This window comes from Bubalus kerabau, chromosome 6, assembly GCF_029407905.1.
Source record: "Bubalus kerabau isolate K-KA32 ecotype Philippines breed swamp buffalo chromosome 6, PCC_UOA_SB_1v2, whole genome shotgun sequence".
In the NCBI taxonomy this organism is placed as follows: domain Eukaryota; kingdom Metazoa; phylum Chordata; class Mammalia; order Artiodactyla; family Bovidae; genus Bubalus; species Bubalus kerabau.
Genome location: NC_073629.1, coordinates 103,965,580 through 103,981,133, shown reverse-complemented (window position 1 = coordinate 103,981,133; position 15,554 = coordinate 103,965,580). Strand labels below are relative to the sequence as shown.

General features: G+C 39.7%; 1 non-coding gene across 1 annotated transcript; it reads right to left on the bottom strand.

Moving 5' to 3' along the window:
* Positions 1-14,976: 14,976 nt before the first annotated feature.
* TRNAE-CUC (transfer RNA glutamic acid (anticodon CUC)) lies at positions 14,977-15,049 on the bottom strand. The gene has a single exon. It is a non-coding gene; the product is annotated as a tRNA-Glu (tRNA).
* Positions 15,050-15,554: the final 505 nt, after the last annotated feature.

Genomic DNA, 15,554 nt, shown 5'->3' with positions numbered 1-15,554 from the left:
GCAACCTAATGTCCACAACAGATGAATGGATAGAGAAGATGTGATATATATATACATGATGGAATATCACTCAGCCATAAAAAATGAAATATTGCCATTACAGTAATATCAATGGACCTAGAGATCATCACACTAAGTGAAATGTCAGACAAATATCATATATCACTTATATGTGGAATCTAAAAGAATGATACAAATGAACTTATTTATAAAACAGAAATAGACTCACAGACATTGATGACAAAGGCATGGTTACCAAAGGGGAAAGGGCAGGAGGAGGGAGGGGTGAAGTAGGAGTTTGAGATTAATGCTATACCCTACTATATATAAAAGAGATATACAAGGTCCTACCGTATTGCACAGGGAACTATGTTTAATATCTTGTAATAACCTATAATGGGAAAAATCTGAAAAAGAATATGATATAAATACATATATGAATCACTTTGCTGTACACCTGAAACTAACAACACTGTAAGTCAACTCTATGTCAATAATAATAATAAAAAGAGAGAGAGCCAAGAATACACAGGGGCAAGGATAGTTTCCTCAACAAATGGTTTTGGAAAACTGGGTATCCACATATAAAAATAATGAAATTGAACCCTTATGAATTGAAGACTCAAATATAACACCTGATAAACTCCTAAAATAAAAAATACGGGAAAAGTTTCTTGGCATAGGTCTTGGTAATTTCTTGGATATGACACAAAATCATAGGTAACAAAAGCAAAAATAGACAACTGTAACCACATAAAACTAAAAAGCTTCGGGACAGTAAAGGACACAATCAACAAAATAAAAGGTAACCTACCTCTTACTGGTAGGAAGAAAATATTGCGAACATTATACTTAAGGGGCTAATATCCACAATGTATAAATAAGAAAGCCATACAACCCGGTTAAAAAAATAAAAATTTGATTAAAAAATGGGTAAGACTTGAATAGATATTTCTACAAAGAAGACATGCAAGTGGCCAACAGGTATATGAAAAGGTGCTCAAGAGCACAAATCATCAGGGAAATGCAAATCAAAACTATAACGAAACGTTACCTCACATCTGTTAAAATGGCCACTATAAAAAAAGAAAACAAGTGTTGATGAGATACAGAGAAATTGGATCCTTGTACACTGCTGGTAGAAATATAAATTGGTGCAGGCGCTATGGAAAGTACAATGGAGATTCCTCAAAAAACTAAAAATTGAACTACCATATGATTAACAATCCCATCTCTGGGCGTACGTCTAAAATAATTGAAAGAATGATCTCAAAGAGACTCTACACTTCCATGTTCATTGCAGCATTATTCATAATAGCCAAGATGCAGAAACCACTTATAAATATACATCAGACTACAGAAAGAAAATGCAATATATAATACAATGACTATTGATCACCCTTAAAAAAGAAGAAAGTCTTGCCATGTGCAATAATATGGATGAACCTTGAAGCCATGCTAGGTGAAATAAATCAGTCACAGTAGGACAAATATTGCATAACTCCACTTATCTAAAATAGCCATGCTCATAGAAACAGAGAGTAGAATGATGGTTGCTAGGTGCAAGGGAAATGGGAGGTATTGTTCAGTGAGTATAAAGTTTCAGTCCTGCAAGATGAACAAGTTCTAAAGACAACAAGTGCCCGTAGTAAAAATAGTACAACCTAGTGTTACCTGTAAAACACAGTGCTTAAAGGAACAACACTGTACACTTAAAATTTAAGAGGGTAAAGCTCACATTAAATGTTCTTACCACAATAAAAAATGCATAAATAAGATTTAAGAACACAGAAAGAAAGTAAAGGAATTTAAAAGATATCCCAGGCAATTACTTATCAAAAGTAAGTCAGTGTGTAGCTACCCTCATATGAGAAATCAGACTCTAAGGGAAAATGTGTTGCTAGGGTTAAAAAGGGTCACATAATGATGAATTGTAACTCATCGGTAACGTATAATGATCCTGAAGCTATAAGAATGTAGTAAAACCTCAGAAGTTGGGTGTGGCCTTGTTACTCCTGAGTGGAAGCTCTAAGAATTAGCATGTGCTTTGCCACATGCTCGTTCCCTCCACCATGGCAATCAGGACTGTCCAGATGGTAGCTTCTCCATCAGCCTGGGACCCAGAGTGAGGAAAATGAAAATACGACACGCGATTCACGATGCACATGGAGCATGAGTTAAGAAACAAACCTTTACTGTGCTTTGTGTTTCTTCTGTTGTTGTTTTTGGCTGCATCGGGTATCTGTCGCTACCTGTGGGTTTTCTCTAGTTGCAGCAGGTGGAGACTACGCTCTGGCTGTCGTGCGTAGGCTTCTCACTCTGCTGGCTTCTCTCATGGAGTACGGGCCCTCGGGTGCGCAGGCTTCAGAAGTTGCCACTTGCGGGCTCTAGCTGTTGTTGTTCAGTCGCTGAGTTGTGTCAGACTCTTTGTGACCCCATGGACTGCGGCATGCCAGGCTTCCCTATCCTTCACTATCTCCCAGAGCTTGCTCAAACATACGTCCATTGAGTCAGTGATGCCATCTAACCATCTCATCCTCTGTCACCCCGCCCCCGCCCCCTCCTGCCCTCAGTCTTTCCCAGCATCAGGGTCTTCTCCAATGAGTCAGCTCTTCACATCAGGTGGCCAAAACAGTTGTGGTGCATGGGCTTAGTTGCTCCATGGCATGTAGAATCTTCCTGTATCAGGGACTGAACATTGGCATGTGGATTCTTAACCACTGGACCACCAGGGAAGTCCCTGGGCTGTTTGTTTTTGACAGCTTTACTGAGGGATAGTCAACATGCAATGGCGCTGCAGCTAAGACCTGGAACAATCATATAAATAAATAAAAATAAATATTAAAAAAGGAAATATTAAAAAATGCAATGAATTACACATAGTTAAGTCTATAGTTTGCACCTGTAAAGCCATCACCACAATCGAGATACTGAATGCATATATCATCCCCAAATTTCTTCATGTCCCGTATGATCCTCCCTCTCATCTTCTCCCTCTACTTGTTTCAGGCGACCACTGGATTTGCTTTGGTCATTGTAGATCACTTGCATTTTTCTGGAATTTTATATACATGGAATTACATAGTATGTACTCTTGTTTTGTTTGCCTTTCACTTGGCATAATTATTTTGAAATTCATGTATGATGAAGAGTTCATAAATAGTTCATCTATTCTTATTGTTGAGTTGTATCCCATCATATAGCTGTACATTTATATATTTATCCATTCACCTCAGTTCAGTTCAGTCACTCAGTCATGTCTAACTCTTTGAGACCCCATGGACTGCAGCAGAACAGGCCTCCCTGTCCATCACTAACTCCCAGAGCTTACTCATGTCCATTGAGTCGGTGATGCCATCCAACCATCTCATCCTCTGTCATCCCTTTCTCCTCCTGCCTTCAATCTTTCCCAGCATCAGGGTCTTTTCAAATGAGTCAGTTCTTCACATCAGGAGGCCAAAGTTTGGAGTTTCAGCTTCAGCATCTGTCCTTCCAATGAATATTCAGGACTGATTTCCTTTAGGATGGACTGGTTGGATCTCCTTGCAGTCCAAGGGACTCTCAAGAGTCTTCTCCAACACCACAGTTCAAAAGCATCTGTTCTTTGGCGTTCAGCTTTCTTTATAGTCCAACTCTCACATCCATACATGACCACTAGAAAAACCATAGCTTTGACTAGACGAACCTTTGTTGGCAAAGTAATGTCTCTGCTTTTTAATTTGCTATCTAGGTTGGTCATAGCTTTTCTTCCAAGGAGCAAGTGTCTTTTAATTTCATGGCTGCAGTCACCATCTGCAGTGATTTTGGAGCCCCAAAAGATAAAGTCTGTCACTGTTTCCACTGTTTCCCCATCTATTTGCCATGAAGTAATGGGATCAGATGCCATGATCTTAGTTTTCTGGATGTTGAGTTTTAAGCCAATTTTTTCACTCTCACTTTCATCAAGAGGCTCTTTAGTTCTTCTTCGCTTTCTGCCGTAAGGGTCCATTCACCTATTAATGGACATTTTGATTGTTTCCAGTTTTTGCCTGTTACAGATGAAGCTACTATGAACATTCCTGTAGAATTCTTTGTGTAGACACATGCTTTTCATTTCTCCCTAGGAATGGCTGGATCAGATGATAGACATATATTTATTTACCTTTTGAAGAAACTGCTGAACTGTTTTACAAAGTGTACTATTGTGGTCTTAATTTTCGTTTCCACAATAACTAATAAAAATCTTTTTATGAGCTTATTCGTCACCCATTTATCATCTTTGGTGAAGTGTCTCTTCAAATATTTGCCCATTTTTCATTGGGTTTTTTGTTTTCTTTTTCAACCCCCAACTTCTAACCTTTGGAAGACACTGTTAAGAGAATAAAAACACCAGTGAGGGTGGGTTGTGTGACTATAAACAGTAGAACAAGGGAGATCTTTGTGGTAATAAAATAGTTTTGTATCTTCATAGTGGTGTGGTAACACAAATATGCACATATTATAAATAATACATAACACAGTATCAATGTTATATTCCTGGTTTTGATAGTATATCATAATTATATATACAGCAGCTGCTGCTGCTGCTGCTAAGTTGCTTCAGTCGTGTCTGACTCTGTGCGATCCCACAGATGGCAGCCCACCAGACTCCCCGTCCCTGGGATTCTCCAGGCAAGAACACTGTATAATGAACTATATAATAACTATATAATATATAATGCTAGATAATAGAAAATATATATATTAGTTTCTGCCCCTGGTTCCTGGCACAGAGCTCCTAAAACCTTTGCTATTTCCTAAGAGATAAGAGTACTTGGAACATCTTTTGTTTCAGTATTTGGCCTTTGACACCATCCCTGATACAGGGTGCTAAGTCCCTTGGAATTTCCTAGGTGATAGAAGCATCTTTTATTTTAATGAAGTGACTCCAGGGGGACTCCTGGATAGCTCTTAGGTAGGGGCTGGTCATCAGAAGGACCAAGCCATGATTAGAAGCTTGGAATCCTCCCTTCCACTCGGCATAACCCCTCCCCCATCAGAGAGGTTGAAAATGGAGTTAATAACTGATCATCCCCACCTGAGGAAGCCTCCATAAAAATCTCAGCAGAAGGGGTCTGTGGCGCTTCCAGGTTGGTGAACATGTCCACATTCTGGGAGGGTGATGCAACCTGACTCCACAGGGTCAGAAGCTCCAGTAATTGGGACCCTCCCAGACCTCACCCTCTGTATCTATCCGCTCATCTGGCTATTCATTTATGTCATTCATCATATCTTTTCCTAAACTGTTAAACATCAGTCAGTGTTTCCCTGAGTTCTATGAGCTGTTCTAGCAAATAACTGGAGGGAGAGGAGCTCATGGGAACCAAGTTGGACAGAAGTTGCAGCTAATCTGGGGTCCTGCTATTTGCTATTGGCCTGTAACTGTGTGTGTGTTGGGGGGAAGTGTTGTGGGACTGAGCCCTTAACCTGTGGGATCTGATATTTTCTCCGGGAAGATTGTATTAAAACGGAGTTAGGTTGTAGGACACTAGCTGGTGCAGAGAACTGCTTGTGAGGAACCTCCTTACTCCCACATTTGGTGTCGGAAGTATTGTGAGTGTGAGATGGCGTGTGTGACGGTGGTGTGAGAGTAAAGGAGAAACACAGGAGGAAGACTGGGTTTTTCTAACTCAATAACCATTCAGGGAAACGGGGTGAAGGGTATAGGGGGCCTCTGTACTATTTTTGCAACTATCTGTGAATCCAAAATTATTTAAAAAAAAACCCCACAGACATTGTAAAATAAATGGTGCTTCAACAACTGATCATATATTAGGGAGAAAATAAAATTGGATCCCTATCTTACAGTATACATAAAAGTCAATTCCTAGAATATGAAAGGCCTTAATCTGAATAGAAAATTATTAGAGAAGAAATATGGAAATTGTCTTTGTGACTGCAAGATAGGAAAATATTTCCTAATGTTCAAAAAGAAAAAACCTGATGTTCAAAATAAAAAATGTTCAAAAGGAAGAAAATCAATAAACTTGACTACATTTATATTAAGCATTTAGAGTCACATAAAGTGAAAAGCTAAGCTACAAACTGAAAGAATAAGGGCAACACATAAAACTGAGTAAGATTTAATATCTAGACTATATAAATTACGTCTATACGTCAATAAGAAAAGACAACTCAATCAGTAAAATGGACAAAGAAATGAATGGTATTTTCACTTAGGAGAAAGCATAAATAATCCATAAACATGAAAAAATTTTCTGGTTCATTTGAAATCAGTTCAGTTCAGTTCAGTCACTCAGTCGTGTCCCACTCTTTGCGACCCCATGAATCACAGCACGCCAGGCCTCCCTGAACATTAACAACTCCCGGAGTTCACTCAGACTCATGTCCATCGAGTCGGTGATGCCATCCAGCCATCTCATCCTCTGTCGTCCCCTTCTCCTCCTGCCCCCAATCCCTCCCAGCATCAGAGTCTTTTCCAATGAGTCAATTCTTCACATGAGATGGCCAAATTATTGGAGTTTCAGCTTTAGCATCAGTCCTTCCAAAGAAATTCCAGGGCTGATCTCCTTCAGAATGGACTCGTTGGATCTCCTTGCAGTCCAAGGGACTCTCAAGAGTCTTCTCCAACACCACAGTTCAAAAGCATCAACTCTTCGGCGCTCAGCTTTCTTCACAGTCCAACTCTCACATCCATACATAACCACTGGCCTTGACTAGATGGACCTTCGTGGGCAAAGTAATGTCTCTGCTTTTCAATATGCTATCTAGGTTGGTCATAACTTTCCTTCCAAAGAGTAAGCGTCTTTTAATTTCATGGCTGTAATCACCATCTGCAGTGATTTTGGAGCCCTCAAAAGTAAAGTCTGTCACTGTTTCCACTGTTTCCCCATCTATTTCCCATGAAGTGATGGGACCAGATGCCATGATCTTCGTTTTCTGAATGTTGAGCTTTAAGCCAACTCTTCTCTTTCACTTTCATCAAGAGGCTTTTTAGTTCCTCTTCACTTTCTGCCATAAAGGTGATGTTATCTGCATATCTGAGGTTATTGATATTTCTCCCGGCAATCTTGATTCTGTGCAATCTGTGCTTCTTCCAAGCCCAGCGTTTTGTAAGTTGAAATCATAATAAAATCCAATTACACAGCCACTAAATGCAAAAGTTAGAAATACCAAATTTTAGCTAGAATATGGAGTAATGGGAACTTTTACATATTGCTGATAATGGTGTAAACTGGAGAAATTCCCTAGGGAAACAGTATGTTATTACCTTAATAAGCTGAACCATGCATATCCTCTGCAAGTTAGGAATTCTACTATGAGGTATATTTCCTAGAGAAGCTCTTGCAGCTTGGCACCAAGAGACACGTACAGGAATGTTGATAGCTGCATTGCCTATAATAACAAAACTGATGGCTTCATAGTTTTAAGATTTTTCTGTTATTTCATGAAGATGTATTTGATTTTCACCACTCTGTTGTATGAATATTATTGTATTAGGGAACACCACAACTTATTTAACTACTCTCTTCATTAAAAGCACTAAAGCCAGACAGTTTTACTGGTGAATCTTTACTAAGCTTTCAAAGGAACAGATAATTCTTATCTTATACTTGTTATTCCATGTGAAATCATCCAGCTTATTGGGAGAAATTATCCAACTCATTTTTAAGAGGTTAATATAATACTGATACTAAGACCACTTTAAGGGCAACCTCATTTGTGAACATGAGTGTGAAATTTAAAATAAAATATTAAAATTTAAATCCAGCAGTAAATTTCAAAATAATGTATTAGAATCAGAGTACAGCATAATCTAGAAATATAAGGATTTTTGAAAATTAGAGACTCTCAGTGCTTTTGACTCCCTAACCTAGTCCTATGACTTTGTAGGCAAGAAATGGCACAAGCAAGGAGAACAATCCAAGCCGTACGTCACTACAGTTACTGTGATCCAGACCAAATTATACGGGGGATGACAAAGTGAATGTCTGGGGTTCATTCATACAGCAAGGCTACTGATTCCAACATACAGATAAAACAGATGTGCAACTGCACGATTTGTTAGCTTAAACAGACTAGATTCAAGTTGACAGGAAAGACACCTGCTTGATGGATCCAGAACCCAGAAGCTCTCCTGAGTGTAAAGGCTCAAGATTGTTTTCTTTCAGGACCTCCTGTCTTTATCTTCTACATAAATCCCCTGTAGGTGCCTCCCCAGATCTTCCCCCAAGGTAGAGTTAACACCTCTAACTTATTCCATCTCCTCTAATAACATCGCCACTTATTTCATTTGCAGCTGGTATTATTGCCTTAGAAGATCACTCTTCTATAGCCATAATGTAATGAGCAGATTCAGGTAGGGATCATCAATGGATGCTAAAACCATTGGGCGAAAGACTGCTTCAGAGCAGAATATTTACATGGTTTCAAAGTATCATTCCATAAGTTACTTGGTTAACTACAAAGAGGAAAACGTGCCTTTAAAATGGAATTCTGATGGATATCACTTGAAACAAATGACCAAACTTACCATCACCAATAACAAGACAAATTGACATTAGGTACCTTTTGATGGGATATAAGGTACACAACATCACACATATAGTATTTTTGCCAAAAAATGTTTAACCTAAATCTAATTGTGGGAGGAAGGTGACCAAATCCAAATTGTGAGACATTCTAAAAGAACTTCCCTGGACTCTTCAAAAACAGTAGATTCATGGAAGACCATGCATGTCTGTGTGTACTGTTCTTGATTAAAGATAAAGAGTAAAGAATATGCAAAAGGCTTGACAACCAAATGCACTGTTGGATCTTTCACTGGATCCTAGATCAAATAAGAAAAAAGTTCTAAAGGAAACTCGTGGTAATGATGAAATTTTACTATGTTATTGTATATTAAATATATTAATGTTAAATTCCTTGGATGTGATAATGGTTTTGCAGATATTTAGAAGAATGTTCTGTAAAAAGCTATAGGTTGAAGTATTCAGGCATAAAGTCTCATCATGTCTGGAACTTTTAAATGGCTCAGTAAAAAAAAGAAAAAAAAATACACAGATGTATCTTAGATAAATAAAATGTGGCCAAATGTTAATAATTGATGAATCTAGGTAATGGATCAACTATTAATTCATTATATTAATACCATAATTCACCTTTTCTGGGGATTATTTTTCAAAAAAAATTTGGGGTAAAAGAAAACATAAAAAAAAAGGGCACCTACTACTGTTGGAAAAAGGCAAGGGCCGCAAGGGAGAAAAGATGTGCAGTGCTAAATTACAGAAACTTGAATCTTTCTTGGTTAATCATCCACTGTGTTCTTAAAACCTTCACTTTTGTGGTCACAAAAGTGGAAACATTCCATACTTGTTGTTTCTCTCCTCTCCCCTCATAAGGTCTGACTCATACGAATAGCTTCTCCTGAATTTACTTAGTGAATTTATTACTTCTGAGTTAAACTTGCCTTTCCCACCTCTTATATAAAACATTCCCCTCTTCAGTTCCCCTCGTTAATCAATGTTGTCCTTTCAAAAAGTGGAATTCACCTTAATAGCTTCAGCTCAGTTCAGTTGCTCAGTCGTGTCCGACTCTTTGTGACCCCATGAATTGCAGCACACCAGGCCTCCCTGTCCATCACCAACTCCCAGAGTTTACCCAATCTTATGTCCATCGAATCGGTGATGCCATGCAGCCATCTCATCCTCTGTCGTCCCCTTTTCCTCCTGCCCCCAATCCCTCCCAGCATCAGGGTCTTTTCCAATGAGTCAACTCTTCACATGAGGTGGCCAAAGTATTGGAGTTTCAGCTTAGCATCATTCCTTCCAAAGAACACCCAGGACTGAGCTCCTTCAGAATGGACTCGTTGGATCTCCTTGCAGTCCAAGGGACTCTCAAGAGTCTTCTCCAACACCACAGCTCAAAAGCATCAATTCTTTGGCACTCAGCTTTCTTCAGAGTCCAACTCACATCCATACATGACCACTGGAAAAAACCATGGCCTTGACTAGATGGACCTTTGTTGGCAAAGTAATGTCTCTGCTTTTGAATATGCTATCTAGGTTGGTCATAGCTTTCCTTCCAAGGAGTAAGCGTCTTTTAATTTCATGGCTGCAATCACCATCTGCAGTGATTTTGGAGCCCCAAAAAATAAAGTCTGACACTGTTTCCACTGTTTCCCCATCTATTTCCCATGAAGTGATGGGACCGGATGCCATGATCTTCGTTTTCTGAATGTTGAGGTTTAAGCCAACTTATTCACTCTCCTCTTTCATCAAGAAGCTTTTGAGTTCCTCTTCACTTTCTGCCATAAGGGTGGTGTCATCTGCATATCTGAGGTTATTGATATTTCTCCTGGCAATCTTGATTCCAACTTGTGCTTCTTCCAGTCCAGCGTTTCTCATGATGTACTCTGCATATAAGTTAAATAAGCAGGGTGACAATATACAGCCTTGACGTACTCCTTTTCCTATTTGGAACCAGTCTGTTGTTCCATGTCCAGTTCTAACTGTTGCTTCCTGACCTGCATATAGGTTTCTCAAGAGGCAGGTGAGGTGGTCTGGTATTCCCATCTCTTTCAGAATTTTCCACAGTTTATTGTGATCCACATAGTCAAAGGCTTTGGAGTAGTCAATAAAGCAGAAATAGATGTTTTTCTGGAACTCTCTTGTTTTTTCCATGATCCAGCAGATGTTGGCAATTTGATCTCTGGTTCCTCTGCCTTTTCTAAAAGCAGCTTGAACAACAGGAAGTTCACAGTTCACGTATTGCTGAAGCCTGGCTTGGAGAATTTTGAGCATTACTTTACTAGCGTGTGAGATGAGTGCAATTGTGTGGTAGTCTGAGCATTCTTTGGCATTGCCTTTCTTTGGGATTGGAATGAAAATTGACCTTTTCCAGTCTTATGGCCACTGCTGAATTTTCCAAATTTGCTGGCATATTGAGTGCAGCACTTTCACAGCATCATCTTTCAGGATTTGAAACAGCTCAACTGGAATTCTATCACCTCCACTAGCTTTGTTCATAGTGATGCTTTCTAAGGCCCACTTGACTTCACATTCCAGAATGTCTGGCTCTGGGTGAGTGATCACACCATCGTGATTATCTGGGTCATGAAGATCTTTTTTGTACAGTTCTTCTGTGTATTCTTGCCATCTCTTCTTAATATCTTCTGCTTCTGTTAGGTCCATACCATTTCTGTCCTTTATCAAGCCCATCTTTGCATGAAGTGTTCTTGGTATCTCTAATTTCCTTGAAGAGATCTCTAGTCTTTCCCATTCTGTTGTTTTCCTCTATTTCTTTGCATTGATCGCTGAGGAAGGCTTTCTTATGTCTCCTTGCTATTCTTTGGAACTCTGCATTCAGATGCTTATATCTTTCCTTTTCTCCTTTGCTTTTCACTTCTCTTCTTTTCACAGCTATTTGTAAGGCCTCCTCAGACAGCCATTTTGCTTTTTTGCCTTTCTTTTCCATGGGGATGGTCTTGATCCCTGTCTCCTGTACAATGTCACAAATCTCATTCCATAGTTCATCAGATACTCTGTCTATCAGATCTAGTCCCTTAAATCTATTTCTCACTTCCACTGTATAATCATAAGGGATTTGATTTAGGTCATATTTGAATGGCCTAGTGGTTTCCCCTACTTTCTTCAATTTCAGTCTGAATTTGGCAATAAGGAGTTCATGATCTGAGCCACAGTCAGCTCCCGGTCTTGTTTTTGCTGACTGTATAGAGCTTCTCCATCTTTGGCTGCAAAGAATATAATCAATCTGATTTCAGTGTTGACCATCTAGTGGTGTCCATGTGTAGAGTCTTCTCTTGTGTTGTTGGAAGAAGGTGTTTGCTATGATCAGTGTGTTTTATGAGCAAAACTCTATTAGCCTTAGCCCTGCTTCATTCCGTATTCCAAGGCCAAATTTGCCTGTGACTCCAGGTGTTTCTTGACTTCCTACTTTTTCATTCCAGTCTCCTATAATGAAAAGGACATCTTTTTTGGGTGTTAGTTCTAAAAGGTCTTGTAGGTCTTCATAGAACCATTCAACTTCAGCTTCTTCAGCATTACTGGTTAGGGCATAGGCTTGGATTACCGTGATATTGAATGGTTTGCCTTGGAAACGAAGAGAGATCATTCTGTCGTTTTTGAGATTGCATCCAAGTACTGCATTTCATAGACTCTTTTGTTGACCATGATGGCTACTCCATTTCTTCTAAGGGATTCCTGCCCACAGTAGTATATATAATGGTCATCTGAGTTAAATTCACCCATTCCAGTCTATTTTAGTTTGCTGATTCCTAGAATGTCAACATTCACTCTTGCCATCTCCTGTTTGACCACTTCCAGTTTGCCTTGATTCATAGACCTAACCTTCCAGGTTCCTATGCAATATTGCTCTCTACAGCATTGGACCTTGCTTCTATCACCAGTCACATCCACAACTGGGTATTGTTTTTGCTTTGGCTCCATCCCTTCATTCTTTCTGGAGTTATTTTTCCACTGATCTCCTGTAGCATATTGGGCACCTACTGACCTGGGGAGTTCTTCTTTCAGTATCCTATCATTTTGCCTTTTCATACTGTTCATGGGGTTCTCAAGGCAAGAATACTGAAGTGGTTTGCCATTCCCTTCTCCAGTGGACCACATGGACTATACAGTCCATGGAATTCTTCAGGCCAGAATACTGGAGAGGGTAGCTGTTCCCTTCTCCAGGGGATCTTCCCAACCCAGGGATCAAACCCAGGCCTCCTGCATTGCAGGTGGATTCTTTACCAGCTGAGCCACCAGGGAAGCCCTTAATAGCTTAAGGGAGGAAAATTATATGATTGTTACCCTCCATGCAAGGAAAGCATGCAATAAACTTCCATGCCTTCTCAAAAGTAAGAAACTAACTTCCTTAATGTGAGAAACAGCATTACAGTACAACCTCTATCAAACCTCATATGTTTAAGTACGAGTATCCTTATGGACCTCAGAGGCATTTCCTTTAACACTGGTAATGCAGGAGACCAATAAGATGGGGGGGTACCTCTATCACCACTAATGCATGATGTTGGAGGCCCTGACTGATATAATAAGACCAGAAAATGAAGGAGTAACTATAAGGACTGGAAAGAGAGAGATATATTTGCAGATTATATGATTATTTGTATAAAAATAATGATAAGAATAGCTAACATGCATTGAGCACTTAATATATGCAGAAGCTGTTCAGTAAGCATTACATGTATAAATGCCACTTCATCCTATTTTAAAACAACCCTAGGAGATAGGTATAACTATTATCCCCATCACTGCAGATGGTGACTGCGGCCATGAAATTAAAAGACGCTTACTCCTTGGAAGGAAAGTTATGACCAACCTAGATAGCATATTCAAAAGCAGAGACATTACTTTGCCCACAAAGGTTCATCTAGTCAAGGCTATGGTTTTTCCTGTGGTCATGTATGGATGTGAGAGTTGGACTGTGAAGAAGGCTGAGCACTGAAGAATTGATGCTTTTGAACTGTGGTGTTGGAGAAGACTCTTGAGAGTCCCTTGGACTGCAAGGAGATCCAACCAATCCATTCTGAAGGAGATCAGCCCTGGGATTTCTTTGGAAGGAATGATGCTAAGCTGAAACTCCAATACTTTGGCCACCTCATGTGAAGAGTTGACTCATTGGAAAAGACTCTGATGCTGGGAGGGATTGGGGGCAAGAGGAGAAGGGGACGACAGAGGATGAGATGGCTGGATGGCATCACTGACTCGATGGATGTTGAGTCTCAGTGAACTCCAGGAGTTGGTGATGGACAAGGAGGCCTGGTGTGCTGCGATTCATGGGGTCGCAAAGAGTCGGACACGACTGAGCGACTGATCTGATCTGATTATCCCCATTTTACAGATAGTGATACTAAGGCATAGAGAAGGTAAGAAATTTGCTCAAGGTCAACCTAAGCAGTCTAATTTTAGAGCTTTAAGTTTTAACCACTCTTTGATAACTTTACTGTGATCAACACAACTTGCGACAGACAGAGGTATTCAAGAGCCAATGTGATAAAATTAACATATAGTCTTCCAGTCTTTACAGCTGGAAGAGAAGGTGCAACAGTGATTTTCAATGTTGGCTGCATATTAGAATCATTCCGAGAGCTTTGAAAAATCCTAATGCCCAGGCTGCACCCAGAGCAATTACAACTGAATCTTGAAAGAATGGTGAAGTCTCAGGAGTTTTAAGGAACAGTTGCACTAACATGTCTTAAGAGAACTCAAGAATCCACTCAAATTGTGGTGTAAATTTCCTTTCTTGCACCCTTGCACCTTTCACCTTGGGTGAAGCTGCTTACTCCAAGCAGATGAATTACAGAGGGGTGTAATTTGAATCCAGGAGAAGGACAGGGACTTGAAGTGCCCCGATGTAGTGGAGACTATAAAAAGGGCTCACTGTATCCATATGTGGCTCAGGTGGAGTCATCCTGGAAGGAGGTGAATTTGGGTTGTAGTCCCTAGGGTCAAATCTCAGACTGATAATGACCTTATTGGGCTAATAAATTGTCAACCCAATAGCATTGACTTCTTTAAGGTATCAACCTCAGCCAGATCCTAAGAAAGTAACTATATCATGGCCTGGATTGTTGAGCCAGTCACCTCAATGTTGCCCTGCTAGATGCTAACTCTATCATGATTGTGAATTGTTGACTCAGTAATCTGAACTCCCTAGAGATGTTAGAACTTCTTTCTTGGTGAGTAAGTGGCTTTTCAAGTCTGAAAAGGTTTAGAATTAAATTTAGACATGATAAATAAATCAAACCCATCATTTAAATACTTCTGTGTTTAAAATAATTTTGAGTGTCTGGTACTTAAAATGTAATTTTGAAATAATGTGACATATTGAAAAATCGGAGAGGTTAACCTAATTTGATAGATTAGATTTATTAAATGCAAGGGAATTTAATTGTTTGTAAATAATATTATTAAAAATATTTTTTTTGGCCACTCCACATGGCTTGTGGAATCTTAGTTCCCTGACCAGGGAATGAACCTGGGCCCTTGGCAGTGAGAGTACAGAGTCCTAACCACTGGACAACCAGGGAGCTCCCATGTAAATAATGTTAGAATACTAGATTATTTAAAGAGCCTCTTGATGAAAGTGAAAGAGGAGAGTGAAAAAGTTGGCTTAACATTCAGAAAACGAAGATCATGGCATCTGGTCCCATCACTTCATGGGAAGTAGATGGGGAAACAGTGGAAACAGTGGCAGACTTTATTTTGGGGGGCTCCAAAATCACTGCAGATGGTGACTGCAGCCATGAAATTAAAAGACGCTTACTTCTTGGAAGGAAAGCTATGACCAACCTAGATAGCATATTCAAAAGCAGAGACATTACTTTGCCCACAAAGGTCCATCTAGTCAAGGCTACGGTTTTTCCAGTGGTCATGTATGGATGCGAGAGTTGGACTATGAAGAAAGCTGAGCGCCGAAGAATTGATGGTTTTGAACTGTGGTGTTGGAGAAGACTCTTGAGAGTCCCTTGGACTGCAAGGAGATCCAACCAGTCCATTCTGAAGGAGATCAGCCCTGGGACTACTTTGGAAGGA